The sequence below is a fragment of the Nycticebus coucang genome, chromosome 1 (assembly GCF_027406575.1).
Source record: "Nycticebus coucang isolate mNycCou1 chromosome 1, mNycCou1.pri, whole genome shotgun sequence".
NCBI classification, from domain to species: domain Eukaryota; kingdom Metazoa; phylum Chordata; class Mammalia; order Primates; family Lorisidae; genus Nycticebus; species Nycticebus coucang.
Window position 1 is genome coordinate 83,389,604 of NC_069780.1, and position 5,805 is coordinate 83,395,408.

A 5,805-nucleotide genomic window follows, 5' to 3' on the forward strand; every position below is an offset into this window, starting at 1 on the left:
GACACATAACTATTGCTCAGTAAATATGTCTCTTCCACCTCTGTGTTTGATCAACCTAATACAATTGAATTCTAAGAAGTAAGTAGTTCTGGAGCTAAAATATATCCCATCATCTGAACTCATTATATCTGGAGTAAAATTCTGAATTGAATAGTTTTTAAGTTAAAAGTCAATCACAGCTCAATTTGCAATCACCAAGATATGGAATAAACACAAATGCCCATCAATCCACAAATGGATTAATAAACTGTGGTTTATGGATACTGTGGAATACTATTCAGCCATAAAAATGATGGAGACTTTATATCTTTTGTATTAACCTGGAAGGAGGCGAAGAACATTCTCCCTGGTAAAGTATTGCAAGGACAAAAAAGCAAGTATCCAAGGTCCTCAGTACTACTATTAAATGAGTAGATGAACAACCACACATCCACACAAAAGAAAAACACAAGTATGTTCAAGTGAGGGTGGAGGGCAGAGGGCAGGATGGGGCGGGCTTGGTAAGCTCTCACCTAATGTGCACAGAGCTGAAGTATACGGCACACCTCCTGGGTGAGGTGCTCAACTACAAGTGGGACTTTACCTAACTAATGCAAACACTGTAACCTTATCATTTGTGCTCTCCTATTAATCTGAGATTAAAAAAGAGAAAAGTCAGGTAATATCAATTTAAACCTTAATTGTATTATCTAGACAATCTGAGCACATGGCTGTTTTTTTAAAGTGTTAGCTAATAAAGAAAGAGATCAGAGAGCCCTTTCCATAAATCAATGAACAAAAGAGAGAGAAAATTCATAAGAAAACACTCAGAAGAAAACACACTTTAAAGTCTCCATGCGGTAACCCTCTTTAGGCACACAAAAAAGGACAGAGAAGAATTAGGTCAATACACTTGCTGTTATACACCTACACTTTTACCTTTTTTTTTTTTTTTGTAAAATGTGCAAAGCTGAGGCGCTTTTCATTGACTTTCCCCATCATTTTCATTGTTTCCTCTTCTTAATGAGCAAACACGAGTTTTACTGCACAGGCATCAGAAGATGGAGAACCAGCAAAAGGTGGAAGTGCTTCTTAGGACTTGGCAAAACATCTGGAAGGACTGACTCTTGGTGGACTCTTATCTAAACCTCGTGGGTGTGTGAATGTCAAGCCTAGAGTCTTGTGAGAACAGACTGAGACACGGCATTCTTGGTATTCCTCTCCAGTGGGACCAGAAATACCCATGGAGAAAGTTTCTCATGCACTCTTTGCCAACATCTTACACTCCAATCTCCCACAGTACTCCCTTCTGCAGTGAATTCTAATTTGCTTCAAAAAATAAACCTAGTATCTACATGGAAAGAAACCGTATCTGCTCAATGACACTGAGGGGCACAATCCAAATGATTTTTAAAAAATGAATAGCCTACAGCGTTCTTCCACAAGCCGTGGCTGCCTGTGGCCACGGGATCTCCATCTGCATGGAGAGCAATTGGGGGACAATTCCACAGCTCAAATCGGCACAAAGCCTGCAGCTGCCACTTGCCTTTCCTATAACATTTCAAAGAAGGAAAGAAAAGAAAAAAATGAATAGCTTAGAAGATAAAATCTTTGGCAATTTGATTCCTATTGTAGCAAACAGCTTCTAAGTAGACGATACTCTATTTTTTCAACTTTCCTATTGGATGCTTTCTGCAGGAATCCCTTACAGATTCTATAGGCAACAAGGACCTTCTTTCTGGGTCAGTAGAGATTCTCTGCAGATATACAAAGAAAGGCAGCATCCAAGCTCCAGCATCTGTCTGTCATTAGGCAAAGCGATGCTTAAAGCCACAGAGATAGTAAATGGCTCTCATCCCCAGAACCTAAAAGAAGTAAGAACCAGCCTAATGAAAATCAGATAGTCATCTAAAAGAAATTTAATATACTGTTCTGATTATTTTCATGTCTTTTTGGTGTGATTTTATTTATGAGAAATAAGAGTGTTAGGGGAAATACTGAAAGGAATGTGGTAGAGAATTGCTGACATTATTTCATCTACTAATACGAGAATTAGGAAGAAGTAGGGGAAAGGGAACTTTAGCAAATTGCTGTGAGATTAATGCAAAATTTAATGCAACAAATTACAACCGATTTTCAATTGTTTATGATTAAAAAAGCAAATAGCTTAAAACAATAAGCTCTTCTCTTCAAGAACAGGATGAACTTTGTCCAGTAAGTCGAAGCCCCTTATAGAGCGCCTCCACCAATTGGGCAGGGCACCAGAAATGCTCCAAGTCTAATCTCGCCTTCATTAAAGCATTCTAAGATTCCCATTTAAAAAAAAAAAGAATTTGATTTTAAACAGCAAGATTCCTGAAAAAATGAGATTAATGATAACACAGGTCCAACTTCTTTATCCAAGAATGGGCTGGAAATCATTGGGGATTAGATTTCTCAGTCAAATAAAAAGAACTTATTTTAATTAGTTGATTTAATCTCTCACACTATGATTTTCTTTTTCATAAAGCAGAGGGAATAAACTTAGAAACTAACGTGATTTTAACATCACTCATTCTTTTTCCCATTATTTAGAATAAGTAAATGGACTGGCCTACATGCCTTTAGCATTAAAAAAAATGATGTGGAAAAACAAATAACTCCATAAAATATAATGAAGTGGAACATTGTTTCTTATAAAGGCAAATATGGTTATGACATTTTCCAAAAACTACTACAGTTAAATAACTCTTGCCAAGGTCAATTTGGGCGATTTCAGAAATGGTGCATTTCTGAACGTCAACAATTGGTAAGCATGATATTTTAGGTTTCCCTACAAGATTAGTTAGAATAGGAACTAAATAGGAAAACTACTTGTCAAATTGTTGAAAGATCGCTGCCCGCAAAATGAGACACTGAATACCCTGTTCACTCTCCTTCCCAATGAATGACGTCTGTGTCACCAGATGTCATTTGGACAAAGCAGGTCACTAAAGAATAAAACCAGTGAAGACCCCTAAACATGTTGGAATGTCACCTCTGATTGCAACTCGTGTTTGCTTGATACTATCATGTCCAATCTTCATACTGTAATTGCTTAAACCCCAAACTTACAAAACATCCAGATGATTCCTGGACTTCTTTCCCATTTCCCAGGTTACCCAATGTCCTCTTTACCAGACACTTTCACATGCATACCTGTAAATGCTCTTAAAATGGCAAAAGCTAAAAGAAAACAACTCTTTTTAGAAATGACCCAGGTCAGGAGGCTTCTTGGATTTTATTGCCACTTCAAAGCCAAGCCAGATAAACTGGCTTAAGGTACTGCTTTGGTGTTGAATGGAATTCGATACAGCTGTCTGAGTTGCACAAGTTTTCAGATCATAGGAACTTGGTTTGAAAGATCCATATATGGCAGAGGCCCTGTGCTCTGTGTTCACTTGTGCCAAGAATTCCTCTCCTGTCCCCTGACCCAGCAGATTTAAGACTTCCAATGGTCCTGATAGTTTCATCATTCATCTGTTTGGAAAGTCACATGAGAGTTGCTAGCCCTGGTTCACAATTTAAACTGTTTGTGTTTCCTTTCCAGGATGCCCCCAACCAGCAGCTGAGACCGCAAGTGGAGCCCGGCAATTGGAAAGTTGCAAATGCCCGGATGCCACATTTCCATCTCCTTAGATATCCTTGACTCATATATCCTGTTTGGGCTAATGTTGGTTTTCTGATTGCAGTATGTCTGCAATCTCAACAACTGCCCAAGCCACACTCAAAGGGTCACTCCTTGTTTCAAGTAGCACTTGGGCTTCCCCTGACCTCTCTGTCCCTCTCTGACTCCACTTAGGAGTCTGCTTAGAACCATTTTTCAGCACAAAATTTATTCCTTGCTTCAAGTGGCTCTGTCATATTGGTTTGTCCAGTGTTTCAAAGTTAACCTGGCTATGAAAAGTTTAAGTCTTAGATATAGGCAGATCATTTTTTCAGATCAGAAAAGCTATAGTAAAACTTCAAAGGGAAAACTTTTATTCCTAAAGAGAATAGGAAATTCATCTGAGTTATTCACATTATACTTAAGAAATGACCCAATACTTAAGAAATGAAAATATATATGAATATGAAACAAACTATCCACTGAAACCTCTGGTTGCAACTGTAGTTATGATTTCCCATTTCTCTGTTCAGATTAATTATAATTAATCTTATAATAAATACACGGTCCAAGAACTGTCCTCTGAGAATGAAGTAAGAGATCAGTTCAATTAAGAACACTGGGCAAAAGTGATCAAGTGGAAGAAATATGTGGATCTTTTTCTTCTGAATATCTGAAATATAATGCCAGGTTAAAACACAACAAAACAAAATAAGAAACATATGGGCTTAGTATGAAAGATTATAAAAAGCTACATGCCAAAATCTTTAAGTGCTATTATCATTACTTGCCATTATTTTTAAGCTGATTATTTTTAGAAATAAATTGTTCACATTTAGACTATTATCCTGAATTTTCAGCCAAAATTCATATAAAAATTATGCATCTATCACTGATGTTTTTGATTGATCTAATATTAATAAAATTATAACTTAAAGAGACTTGTGGCTAATGAATTTTGTTCTTATGTTCAGGGAAATATATTTAAGAAAGTTGGGTCCCCATAAATTGTCTATCAATAAGCAAAACTTGACACAAACTAAATACTTGCAAATTATTAAAAAATCAGGCATCATTTTGCTTATTGTGTTGTGTTTTTCTCCAGTTTTCCATGGGCCCCAGCACTTCTGTCTCCACTTGTGACAAGAGAAGCAACTCTCAGCAGGTTGCTTCTGGTCTATAGTTTAATAAGCCAACCAGAAATCAGAAGATGTTAGCAACTTCATAAGCTCTCCCAACTGGAAAACACAGATGTGATCAACTGTTACATACAAAACAGTCACCTCCTTTGAAGTTTGATCATAAGTAACATTTAACAAAAAAAAAAAAAAAAAGAAAGAAAAGAAAAGAAAAAGAAAAAATTCAATATTTAAAAAGTAGGGCTGGCGAACCCTATGACGGCAAGTTAATTTTAATTGTTACTAACAGTATAACCAAAATAATTTACTAGATGGCCCCACTCCACTCCCAAATGTTGATGATGGTCCACATAAAACAGGGTCATTTGAAAGCTCATTGACTTTAGATAATAAATCTATCCTTCAACTACTACATACAGCCTGATTTAATTATTTAATCATCTTCATTTATCTATAGCATCTTCACTTAACTAACTTTAAATTAGCACAGAGTAGATTTAAATCAAATTCATTTATACTATCAGCATTTAACATAGGAAAAATTTTTCACCAACATATAATTTTCTTTTAGACTTTCACATATTTAAATGTTTGTCATTTTACTTTTCCTAATCCTGTCATCACTTGAAAATATTCAAAAGAACTTCCTTCCAGAAAGATAAAGGCATTTCTCAAGTTTGCTCACTCATCTTCTGAGTCAGGGCCCTCCAACCAGTCTAAATGACAAAGCATTGCAATAAAACTGAAACACAGTAGACCAACACTCAGGAGATAAAGGAGTATAACAGCAATACTAAAGTGTAAACATTAATCCTAGTTTAGCCAAACAGCTTCACTCTTGATTGTTCAATGTCCTCAAACAAACAAACAAAAACCCCAAAGAAACAAACAAAAAACAATGGATTTTTAAAAGAACAGAATAATTAAATTCATGTATTCATACTGCTCAAAGAGACAAAAAAAAAAAAAAATGAAATTGTTTTTTCAACCCAGAAAGCTTTCTCTTCCTATTAAGACATAACTATATTAAACTGGAACTGAAAAAAATTATGTAACAAAAGA

At 35.8% G+C, this 5,805-nt stretch overlaps 1 non-coding gene across 1 annotated transcript; it reads left to right on the top strand.

Moving 5' to 3' along the window:
* Positions 1-1,408: 1,408 nt before the first annotated feature.
* LOC128593220 (small nucleolar RNA SNORA44) lies at positions 1,409-1,538 on the top strand. The gene has a single exon (XR_008382290.1). It is a non-coding gene; the product is annotated as a small nucleolar RNA SNORA44 (small nucleolar RNA).
* Positions 1,539-5,805: the final 4,267 nt, after the last annotated feature.